Here is a 13920-nt window from a genome sequence, read left to right as displayed (position 1 = left end):
TATATTATATATACATAAAGAATATATATCATATATAAATAAAGTATAATATATAAATCAATAATATATAGTATATCTCATATATATTATTGTACTTTATCTATATCATATATATCAGAGTTCTCCTTTAAAAGTTTTGCTACAGGTGTTCAGATATTTATGGTCTATGATCACTGTTCTTTTTCCCATAGTAGATAAGGCAGATTCTGATACATGCATTAAGTAAATACTGAACAGTGTTATTGACTTGAGCAAGCAAAGGAAAGCATGAATGAATGGAGAATGTAAAAAAATTCTTTTATTAAGCTTTAAATAATTTTTTGAGTCAATAATATTTACATTGTTTGAAATGGTGGCTTTCATTGAAAGCATACATTCACAAGCTTTGGTCACTTCATCCCTGTTGATCAACTCATTAATATGACATGTACCACAATATTATAAAGCATGTATATTATTGAAAAATATTTCTAAAAAACATTTTTTACATTCTGAAAATAGGATAAAATACATGAGAAATTTCTAAGAAATGTTTTCCTTTGGATTTGAGCCATTTTATTACTTTTCAAAAACTCAAATAGTCTTGCTTATGTGAGAGATGCTGTACAAAGATGTCCAGGAAAGCAGAGAATTGGTGTTATTCTAAAACGGAAGAAAAGATAATTGTTTCATCATTTGCAAGTATGGACAAATAGAACTCACACCTATGTGGTAAAAATATCTTTACTTTGTGACACCAAGTAAATTGTAACAATATGCTCTATTGTAAAACAGAAAAATATCAAACTCTATCCCAACTACATCTTGAAATTTATAAAGAACTATTTTTATGCTTATAGATTTTAAATGTCTCAAATGTTTTATTAAACAAAACAGTGCTTATTCATTAAAGAAAGTAAAATTGCATTAAAAACAAAATTAGAGGAATTTTATTAATATTATTCAATGATAAATATATATAAAATAATATTACAACTGAATTAAAATTTCTGAATTAAATTTAAGTGGTAGAAATTATTTTTTGCATTATACTACAGATAAGTTTCCTTCATGAAATTAATATTATAAACTAAGCTACATGTGAATAAATACATATAAACATCTATATATATCATCCATCTATATCTATATCTATGTCTCTCTATATAACTAGGTAGATATATGTAGATATATGGTGATAATGAAATAGGATTATGTGCTAAAGTTTTAATTTTGAAAATTTTACTGACATTACTAAAAATGATACATTTTAACAAACAATAAGTTACTAATAGTCAATTAGTAAACAATATCATTTTAGAACACTATCCTCAAATATTCAGAGTATACACATATACATATGTAATAAACATATTCAGAATTTGCATAACACACAAATAAAACATATATGTAGATAGATGATACATAAATAGATGAAAGAAATGCAGATAAATGATAGATAGATAGATAGATAGATAGATAGATAGATCATATACATTATCAAGAGAGTGATCTAGCAAATATCACTTTGCAAAATGTGTGCATTTGGCTAATTTGGGCAAAGAGCTTATCCATTAATTGTAAAATTGTTATAGCTTTCTGAAAATCCAAAGCTATTACAGTATATGGAAAATAATTTTTATCACAAAATGCATTTTTTTTCATGTTAGGGCAAGACAACTCTTACATTTTCCTTTACCTGTTAGATCACATGTGATATAGAGAGGGTATGTCAAGTTTACTTCTAAAACTGGGCCCACTAATGGATATTTCAAAAGCATTATGGGTATTGTTTGCTTGCTATTTGTTATAAATTTTCTTCAGGAATAGCAAACATACCATTTCTAGAGTATAAAGACATTATTCAGGGAAAAGCACCAGAAAACCTCAGAGGCAAAATACGTAAAGAAAGAAAATCTATACATGTGTGTTTTGCAATCTTTAAATTTAGTACTTATAGAATTTTAGTATTGGAAGAAAAAAGAGCAAAGGTTTGAACTAACAAAGCGAAAGTCTGAAGGGGTCAAGAAAGTGATTGGAGTGCTTCCATGAAGATTAGAAGTTAAAACAATCAATCGAGATAATGAAATACAGTCTGTGTTCTTTGATGTGTGTAGAGAAAGAATTGTGTTCGGGCAAGTTTAAAGAAACCATGAATTGTAAAAATCAATCAAAATGCCTATAGGACATGGAAAAGAGCTATCTGCTGGAGCCAGCTTAGGGGAGCTCTTATTCAAAGCACAGCTATACCTAGCAAACACCAACACATCCATCCAATTCATTCCTCCCCCCAAAATCAATATATATTTTAAGAGACCAGTTCTTGTTATACTGTAATCTAAAAAAAAAAAAAAAAAAATACATAGCAAATTAATGATGAGTACTGTAAAGCTATGATCACTTGGAAGGATGCAGCTGAGTCATAAAACACTTTTTCATCTATGTCCAATGTCCTGATTTCATATTTGTCACTGAAAGAGCAAATGATTCTACAATCCAAATTCAAAGCTGAATGAAGGAAAGTCCCTCTGACACAGTGAATACCAAGCTAACATGCTATTTCTTTTACAAACATTTGTTTTCACTATATACATTTGGTAGTAATTAAACAGTATTTTATATATATATATGTATATATATATACACATATATGTATATATACATATACACATATGTATATACATATACACATATACATATATGTATATATACACACATATACACATATATACACATATACACACATATATACACATATACATACATACACATATATGTATATGTGTATACATACATACACACACCTGTGGAAAAATCAGCAAAGAATATATTAAAGTGAAAGTACAACAAAGAATCACTCTCAATAAATGGTCAGTAATAGCAAAAATCTCTCATGAATTTATGAGGCTGAACTGGTTCTTAGAGTTTACTCACTCCTGGAAATATTAAGAAATTCTAAGCATCTACTAAAATCCTGAGCCGTGTTGTGATAATAGCTGAAAATGCCTCTCAGAGATGGAGTCATAGTGTGGAAGAAATAGACAATCTTAAGCCTTGAAGTTCTTATTAAGTAGACATGAGGAAATGAACTCAAAATTATAGTTGTAATATATAAATTTTGCCACATTATTCTGTCCTGTAGTTCATAATATTATGCTCACTTGTCTTAGATAAAAAATAGGGAACCAAATCAAATGTCCACTAAACTTCAGTGGTCCTACATTTTTTTTTTTTTAACAAATACTGTCTCTAAAATTCAAGTCTCCAAAATTATTATTTAGGTAGTTTATCTATCAATGAATCTTAGGCCTTGTAGAATCTTTTGCAGTAATTCATTTAAGTATTTTTTAAATACTGTTAATAATTTCAGCTATTTTAATTAAGCTCCTAAATTTATCTTAAGCTTCAGTTATTTAGAAATAATACTTTGAAGTTACTTTTTATACTATCCTTGACACTAGTTTTTATTTCATTTAAAATGATACTTAATGTTTGTTCTTGTTGAATAAAACATCTAAGTAAAACTTTTTACTTATGCCAAATTTTTATTAGTGTGATCCCAGTGGTAAAAGAGAAGTTGTGTTTAAGAAATATGTAGAAGAGAAAGTTATCAATCTTGATAACTAACTACTGTGTGAACGATGACAAATATAAAATACTTATATTAATCCAAGCCTTTCACTTCATATTAAACATAGTGAGAAAAGAAAGTTGTCTCATTTGAGAAGCTCCCATTTCCTCTTTGTTAAAAGCTTAGTGTTTGCAATTAATATATCTATAATGATCATAAGTAATTCACAGATTCTTATTTTAAACCAAGAAACATGACAAAGTTGGGATTTACGGTGCAAAGTTACTGAATATGTAAGTGGATAACTCAAGCCAACTTTGTTACACTTTTCCTATTTTTAATTCTTACATTTATCGTCACCTGCTTCCTTCATAGAATATAAATTAACTATAAATATGAGACTTTCATCATGATTTAAGCTACATATTAATTAAGGATTTTAGTTCTTTCTTTTATGTGGGGAACTAGAGAGAGAATCAGGTTCTCACTGTGTGGTTTTCAAACATGCAAGACTCTTGGATTGGTCTCTCAATTATAAATATTATCATGTATATAATGAATTTCCTCTGTGTTAATTTATGTGATACCTTCCAGCTAAGTGAGACTGTATAAACTTACTTAGAAAGTCTTTGAAATCTCACTTAATACATGGTGTACCAAAGATTTTCATCTACTCAATGAAATATATCTAGCCTGTTTGCAACACACACCCCCCTCCACACACAGACAAACCCAATGTTATAATTCAGGCAAACATATAACAATTATCCTAATTTTTGGCTCACTCTTATTTTCTTGTTGAACAAACATAAATGATTCAACCAATGGAAAATTGTGGCATAAAAATATATGAGTTATTATGTTTATTATTCTTTACTCCTTCCCTCAAGTATAAAAATAATAAATATTCAAAGAATTTTGCCATGAGAGTGAAATCAAATAGGTATATAGTCTGTTGAATAAGACTCCATACTTATGTGGTTTGTCATCATTATTATTGTAATAATTGATTGCAAAACTTGTGCATTTTTTGTAGAAATATAAAAGCACAAACTAGAAGCCATGAAAACATTTTAAAGTGGAGATGATTGATGTCTCAATGTTTTTCCACTGTGATTTTATCACTAAGTACAGAAGAGCTGTGATTTGCAAGAGACAATGTAATTATTATATGCTAATTTAAGCAGAGAAGTTGTAACTATAAATGTGTATTTGCATAAGTGCAGAATGCTTCAATACATTGCATTCACATACTTTATAATCCCCAAAGAAATCATCTAAATATTACTTACTATAGTCAAAATATGATTTTGGACCTAAATTTTCAGAGAAGAATGTATAATAAGAGTTAAATTAGTTTTTTAACAAGTAATATGCAAAATAGTCTTTTTTATTAAGTAGCAAACCTTTGTTACTATCCCCAAAGACTGGAAAATGAACAAATGTACAGACAAATAATAAAAAATAGATTAATAATATTGAGAATAACTTTGAAGCTAAATTGATACAAATGTAAAACTAACATCAGCAAAATAAAATCAGCCTATCTAAGATCATGGTACACTGGACCTATTTCCTTCCATAATATCTATTCCTTCTTAACACTAAGCCATCAGCAAAGCAGACTTAAAGGTAATCATCATGAGTATCAGGGCTGGCATACAGACTTTGTCAAAAGGTGAGAATTCTTGGTATAGGAATGCTTAGGGAATTGTACTTACAATGACAAAAGAAAAATGTGTCTATCTTAAATGAAAATTTTACACATAGATCTTCTACTTTACATTAAAACCCTGTCATTTCCTTTAGCTCACAGGGTGTGTTAAAAGATAGAATTTGAGGTTTTATTTATTCATCATGGGTCTATTTAAATTGACTTAAAATATATCTGCCATTATTTATGTTTTTAAAACATGTTCATTTTAAGGTACCAGTTTTTATATTAAAAAAATGCCATTAGAAATGAGAAAAAGAACTAAAAGTTCACTCCAGAGAATAGAGTGGTTCTATGCCCAAGACACTATTGTCATTTAAAAGACTAAATGAGTTATCTTTTGCATCTTTTAAAATTCAGATTCTTCAACTGTCTGGTCAGCTGAATCTGACACCTGACCCCAGAAAAATGTTTTTGTGTGCTTTATCAGAGATGGATGAAATGTCATGGCTACCACATTGACCCTTATTTTTATACGTATTGTAGTTGTTCATGAAAACTACATATAATGCAGACATTTAGACAAATGAGTTTAAGTAAGTTTGTAGTGTACTTTGTAAAACCAGTTCCTTAATTATAACATATTGGGCTACAGTGCATATAACTTTAGAATATACTGACTCCAGTATACAACATATCTTGAAGCTTTTTAAAACCTGTTTTATGGCATGTGTGTCATAGTCTAGTTCAGCTTTGTGGTTTTAGTAATTGTTATAATATTAATTACGGTCCTATGATGTATATTTGATTTTTTGTATATAAATATGAAGACAATTCCATTATGTCAGACAAATCTGGTACAGCATTGTGGTCAAATAAATTAATAATGATTATCTAAGGCAGAGTTGGACTCCATTACAGATATTTCTGACAGATGTAAAGAACAGGTATCCTTAGCGGAGGTGGTCAGAAAAAGGATAAGGCAAACTATAGATATCTGCAGTTACCACACACATTGTCTGGGATGTGAAATCATGGTGCAGCTCCTATGCATGACACGCTAGTCAGATAAAGTCTCCGTGTCCTGGCTGCATCATGGTTCTGCTTTACTTCAAAATAATTCTTTCACCATAAGGTAGAGTCAATCTTTGGTGATTAGGTAGGATTCTTGGAATTGGCAAAATGGTTATGTGATTACTGATTCAACCTACTACTCTGAGTCATTTGACAATGGAGTTGAATGCACTGGTGTTCAGAAATCTTTTATAAATGTGTACGAATTCATATTATTCTAATTATTTTAGAGTACATAGTGTTCTTATTCCTTACTTGTTTATCAAAAGGCCTAACTATATAATTTCCCCCAGCCTCTTGGATATGTTTGACCTTGAATCATAATGCTGGGGCTGTAATGCATGTACATGTGTACATTGAGGCTGTGAAGCCCATGATGAGTTAATCTCTTCATTTGACTACATGATGGTTGTTTTGTAATTGCTATGTCTGCTGCAAAGAGAATCTTTCTGATAATGGATGAGAACTGTGCTTATCTGTGAGTATAAAAACCAAAGTTAGAATGAAGTTAGGCTAAATGCTGTTTTTATAAAGTAGTTATTGTGGGTTTCCTCTAAAGCCCTTGATATAAGAGCCATGGGTAGTTAGTTAACTTTCTTGTACCATATATGATTTTCTTCTGGTTCAGTTCCCTATAACTACTTTGATAACTGTTGGTCATCAACAAGTAGTAGTGCTATAAGGGTAAATATATCTATTGTACCCTTAGATATATTTTGCCATGTTGGCCATCATTGTGGCTAACAGGCATCACAAGCTTTGGAGGACTATTGATTACATCCCTTTCTTGATAGCCTATGTTGTGCAGTCCATTTCTATGAAAACCTGACCTCAAGGAGGAAGCTCTCATATGAGGCTCAAAGTTTCTGAACATTGTGTATAATGTGTGTGGTATTTTCATCAATAAGAACTTGCCTTCATCCTCTGGGAGACACCCAAGAGCAACAACAACATTGTATATGGTACTTAGAATCTCTAAGACAAGCGTGACCAAGTTATCAAAAGGCAGACTTTCATGGTATTTGGATTTTTGTTATATAATCCATGTAATATAATGGTCCAAGTAATATAACTCATATTACTCTGTGTGTGTGTGTGTATAGAGAAGATATACATATATATGTATATATATATGTACATATGTACATATATACATATATGTACATATATATACACATTAAGTAAATATCAAGTAATATGGTCTCTTAAGTCTTTTAAAGAAAGCAGTAGGAGAAATGGGAGATAACAAGAATAAATGTTTGACTATATATGAATCCAAGGGATATGTAAGTACGAAGATGTGAAATGAGCAGAAAAATCTTGTTAAATGACAAGTCACCAACCTGTTGAAAGCACAGAGGATGATTGCTAAAACCTTGTACAGATATAGACAGGTTTATGTTTGGACATACTCTCCTTTCATGGAGATCAGAAGTTAATCATAAGCAAAGAGATGTAGTAAATGGCTTTAAATCCATCTTTTGGCAAAATATTTCACCTAAAAGATTATCTCTGGCATATAAAATTTTTCAAAATATTAAAGATTTTAAGTAAGAATTTATTGAAGTAAAACAGAATTTTTCACATTGTATAACATTTTAATATCATTATGTATTTAAGTCTATTCAACACATAAAATATTAACTATCAGGAGGAAAAGGCCTACCACAACTCATGTATGGCAAACCAGCTTTGGATTGATTAATGACATTATTAAAATTACTTTACATTGTGAAAAATTTTAGCCAATTCAGTATGTAGTTGGTTGAATTAATAAATGTTCATGTTTCATTAGCAAATAATCTCAAGATTCCTGAGTATTTATTGCATTTTATTGGATAAAATAACTGTAGCTTTAGAATTTAATGCCACATCTGCAAGGTAAAATATCAACTTGTTCTCTTCACTATCAGTACTGTTTATTTGCATTATTATGGATTTTCCCATCGATTAGGTCTCTTAATACACAATTTATGAATTTCCCATGGTTGATATGGTACTTTAAAATATCCATAATAAGATCTGTTATTAATGTATCTTTACTTTTCTTAACATTTTATAAAATCAGCATATTTTAAAAGTAAATGTTTTTAGCATACCTGATGAATGTTATATGAATATATATGAATGTTATAGTAAGAGAACTTAAAATGCACTGTAAAAGTATATTTAAGTTTACAGTCTTTTCCTGCAGAAAATGACCACAGAGATTGATAAAGGACTGCATGTATCTATGGGGTTTCATCCATTATAACAAATCTCCTGAACAAGATATAAGGGATGAACAGCTTTCTTCTCAAAGACAGGTTATTCTAGATGAATTACAAAAATACAACATTTTAAATCTGTGAAAACTATACTATTCTAGCTCATACATAAACTCAAAAGGCCATGAATAACAGTTCCACCCTAACATAAAATTATTCTCTAAATTTTTCAACAAAAGATGTATTCATCAGCTTTGATCACTAATATGCATATACATTGGCAACCGTGTTCTCTTTAATGGATGCATTTAAGAGTGGGAAAGGGGTAAAGACTGAATATGATAAAAAAAATTCTTTCTATTCTTAAATAATCAAAAGTATTATGATATTAAAAAAGGAATTTTAAGACTGGGCAGTGGTGGCACACACTTTTAATCCCAGCACTTGGGAGGCAGAGGCAGGCAGATTTCTGAGTTCGAGGCCAGCATGGTCTACAGAGTGAGTTCCAGGGCAGCCAAGCGCTACACAGAGAAACCCTGTCTCGGAAAACCAACCATCCAAACAAACAAACAAACAAAAGAAACAAAACAAACCAAACAAACAAACAAACACATGGAATTTTAAGACAGTATATAATCTGTCCCATTCAATGTTTTTCAATGACTAATGATATTAGAACATAAGTTTGCATTGGTTTTTAAATAAAGAGACAAGAAAGGAAGGAGAACGGTCTTTACTAGTAGGTAATTTCAGTTAGGTGCTTTCACTTCTCAGAGAATGGTTCAAATAAGGTCAAGGCCAAAAACAACTTGGGCCAATTAACACTTGTCTTAATTAGTATTTTTTTTATAGTTGAAACAAAACACCATAACCAAAAAAGCAAGTTGAAGCAGAAAAGGTTTAATTCAGCATATATTTCCATTGAAGTTAAGACATGAACTCAAATGGAGCAGAAACCAGGAGGCAAGAGCTGATTCAGAGGCCATAGAAGGGCATTGCTTACTGGATTTCTCCTAATGGCTTGCTAGGCCTATCTTCTTATAGAACCAGGAACTGTTAACCCAGGGATTGCACCACCCACAGTGGGCTGGACCTTCCACCATTGATCACTAATTACAAAATGTCTTATAGCTGGGTTTCATGGAGGCATTTCCTTAACTGAGATTCTTTTTTTTTTCTGGTGACTCAAACTAATGTCAAGTACACACACACACACACACACACACACACACACACACACACACACCAGCCAGTACAACTGACCCCTTGTCAACTTGACACACAAAGATATCACCATAAAGCCACAGTCTTTCCTTTCTTATTTATACTCAAGATATCTGCTTAAAAAACATAAATAACTAAAAATTCCAGTCTTTACAAATTCATGTACATTAAAATTTCAGCATATTTAAAATATTCAATCTCTTTAAAAATACAGCATCTTTTAAAATTTAAAGTCCCTCAACTGTGGGTTCCAACAAAATACCTTATTTCAAAGGGAAAAATCAGGGCACAGTCATATCAAAGCAAAGTAAAATCATACACCAACCATTCATTCAATGTTTGGGATCTACTCAGGATCTTCTGGACTCCTCCAAAGGACTCGAATCACTTCTCCATCTCTTCTCTCTGTAGCACAGAGCTTGTCTTTGAATCTCCAGCTCATCCCACTCCGTTGTTGCTGCTGTTCTTGGTGGTCATCCTATGTTACTGGTATCTCTAAACTGCTGGGGTCATCCCATGTTACTGGCATCTCCAAACTCCAAACTCCAACTAGGCTGCCTTTCACCAAGAGCCTCTCATAGGTTCTCTTTATGGTGAGAGCCTCAACTTCTTTGCATAACCCCTTCAGTCCTGGAAGTTGAAGAACTGCCACTGAGGCTTCACCATTGTTCTTTCTTGACCTTTCATAGGGCATAGCCTCAGCTGCTCTCCATGATCCCTTCATGCATTCAAAACCAGTATTTCCGGGTGACACACATTACCAATCTGACTCCCATCATGAGGTAAAACCATAACTATCTCTGGAACAAAGCTTCTTTGTGCTTTGTTTTCTGAGAAGAAAACAGTTCCCAGAATATTTCATTTCAGTGATGCTGGTTTCTTAATTACTCTAATTTTTTAGCTCCAGATCAACAGCTTTATGAGTTCTGGTGTCTTGTTATTCACAGCTGAGTTTTCAGCCTCAGCTAAGTGAAACCACAGAATCTAAAATCAAAATAGCAAATGGTCCTGATAGAATCTGTAATCTTCCTTCTGAAATTTCACAAGCCAGGCATAAATCTTCTGAATTGTTCTCAAGATTCCTATGTTCCAAGGTCCTACAAAATTTCCCACAGGCCTCTTAATCCCCCATGGTTCTTCTATATCATATTTCCAAATTTCTTCCACAATCCTCCCAAAAGTATAGTCAGACCAGTCACAGCAATATCCCATATGCTGGTACCAATTTGTCTTAGGTATTTTATTGCTGCAACAAAATACCACAACCAAGAAAGCAAGTTGGAGAGATGTGGACATAATTTTATTGTGCACTCTTTAATTATTACTCTTGTATTATTCTAATGCTGACTTCTGTGCCCCCATATCTGGATACAAAACATTGCTCCATAATTATTCCATGACTGATCAATAAAGAAGCAGATCAGACAATGACTGAGTAGGAAAAAGAATAGAGCTGGACTTTCTCCCAGTCAGAGGATTGGGTTGAGGAGGGAGGATGGAGAGATTCACCATGGAGAGAGAATCCAGGAGATACCATTAGACATCTCCTACAGCCCAGAGAGTCAGATCAGTGATAAAATGCAACTATCCCTGGGATTTTACTGGGGAATAGCCAGATTATCTTAGATGGTTAAAATAGAATAATACTGCTCAAATGGTATACCCCTAAAGCTTGTTAAATAGATATGAATTCAGTCTCAATTATTTAAGAGCAAACTGCGGTAAAAGGAAAAGTGAAAAAAAAAAAAAAACACTTATAAAATAGTGACCAACAGGGAGTAAAGGGTTTTCAGTTGTGTCTCATGAAGGTATTTTCTCAACTGAGGCTCCTTCCTTTTTGATGTCTCTAGCTTGTGCCAAGTTGACACACAAATCCAGCCAGTATAACATTGTTTTGCTTCCTGATCTCAGACTGTGTTTCCTATTCAGACTCTGTGCCCAACTAAAGAAGAGAAGCCAGATGATGATGGATCTATGAGATTTAGATATTCTCAGCTGGCTCACACCAGCAGCATCCCTTCTTCTCTGCTGTACTCTTAAAGCCAACCAGATCACATTTTGCTCTAAAATTATTCTCTACGTTTTAAATTAATATGTACATTTCATTAATTTTAAGTATTTGTATTTTATAGAAAGTAAATGTTTCATGCATTGCTTTAGGACATTTGAGAACTATTGTCCAAATAAACATCATTTTGTTTTTTGTACCCACAACTGTCAATTATGTGAAGACATCAGTTCTTATTCCAGGCAAAATTGTAGGCACAAAATCAGTAAGAAAATTAACTAACTATAGTTACTCATTGGTTTGCCTCAAATTCTATTCCCACAAATACTTGCTAAAGGAAGGCATAATTTTTTTTAAAAGAGAGTGGATAAATGACAGTAGGAATATAATTTTAAGGTTGTAATTAAATGCCTATTCTACAATATTATTTTATGAGAAAGAAATGTTTTATAAGCTTTTGTAACCAATTATATTTTCTTTTTCCTTTTCCCTCTTTTAAACATTTTTCTGAAATTATGACATAACTATATTCATTTCTTTCCTTTTCCCATCTAAATCTCTCTTATATACCTTCTTTCTTTCCAATTCATGGCCTCATTTTTCATTAATCGTTATTTCATTTATATATGCACATGTATATACATGTTAGGTCTATATAATGTTACTTGCATGTACATTTTCAGAGCTCAGCTTCTGCTATTCCTCTGTTGGTTTTAGAAGGGTATTTTTTGTCTACTAGTTACAATATATGTGAATGTCACCTTATTAAGCTCATTTCTAGATTGTAATGCTGGTGAGAGTCTATGGGTGTACCTCCTGATATTAATAGGAGATGCAATCTCACAGGCAAATCTATGATTTGCTAATGCTTACATTCTTCCTGTATCCTCTTCTTCAATTTTTTTTTCTGTGCCTTAGACGTATGGGTGTTTTATAGATGCAACCATTAGGACTGGGCTCCATATATCTGCAATTTGATTGCTTATGGTGTTCTGTAGTTGTCTCCATTTGCAAAGAGAAGTTCCTTGATGAGGGGATGAAGCTTATACTTATCTGTGGATATAAGGACAAATGGTTATTTTAGGAATATGCACATTTAGTAAATTAGGTTATATATTCTGGGTAACAACCATGATTTCACTGTCACCTATCAGTTACCTGGGTTTCTAGCATCAGGCTTTTCTTTCCCTGGTTCAATGTGTCTTAAATTCAATTATAGAACTGCTGGTTATCATTTCATTATGCATGCCTTGTATATCTTGCAGGCTAGTTATGCATCCCTAGGGTTATTGTGCCATGCTTGTCATTGATTTGGTTCATACACAACATAATTTGTTTGGGCTGCTTCCTCCTTTGGAAACTTGCAGAGTGACTTCAGATACCAAGAAAGCTAGTCCTCAGAAAGGGGCACTCTGGTCACTGGTCTCTTGGTTCTGAAGTATACTATCAATGAATTTTAACCCGGAAACATGGCTACTCTCACAAGGGATTATATTTAAAGACCTAGGTCTGTGTGATACCACTGGAAAGCCCTTAAATCCCTGACAGTGTACGTTGGGTTAGTTTGCAGTAAGAAGCAGCCATGTTGGAAAGTGATGTCTAAATAAGGAGCAGACAAAGTGACGAATCAGAGGAACATTTGACAGAAAGAGTCAGAGATAAGATAGATACACCCAACTCTCACTATTACAGACAGGAAAGAGAGGTGACTTAAGAGAGCAGCGCAGAGACAGAGAGGTGTATGGGACAGTTTTACAGAGATAGGTGGCAGAGAGAACAAACTAGACATAGATGAAAACAAAATGACAGAGAATGAAAAGGTACCATAGGAAATGAACATATTGCCAAACTTTGTATGAGGTCTGGCAGAAGCTGAGAGAAGTGAGTTTGGAGAGGACTTTTGATCAGGACAGTTGAGTTACCAGCTAGCCAATGTTCAGACAAAACTATAAAGGTTAAGTTTATCTAGGAGTGAGTCTCTGAGATGATAATTACACCTGGCAAATAAGACATACTTTTAAGACATAATACTCTCTTGGAATGTTCTGTATATGCACCATTCAGACTGAAGTTACATGAACATTCTATTCTCCAGGCTGACAATGTTCATAGATAATCTTCCTGGTTATAAAAAGCTACATATAAAAAATACAAGTCAGAAAAGTGTGTTTTACTGATTACGTCTATCTCTAATTTTAAATTC

This window comes from Arvicanthis niloticus, chromosome 17 (genome assembly GCF_011762505.2).
Source record: "Arvicanthis niloticus isolate mArvNil1 chromosome 17, mArvNil1.pat.X, whole genome shotgun sequence".
Lineage (NCBI taxonomy): Eukaryota > Metazoa > Chordata > Mammalia > Rodentia > Muridae > Arvicanthis > Arvicanthis niloticus.
This window is presented reverse-complemented; position numbering follows the sequence as displayed.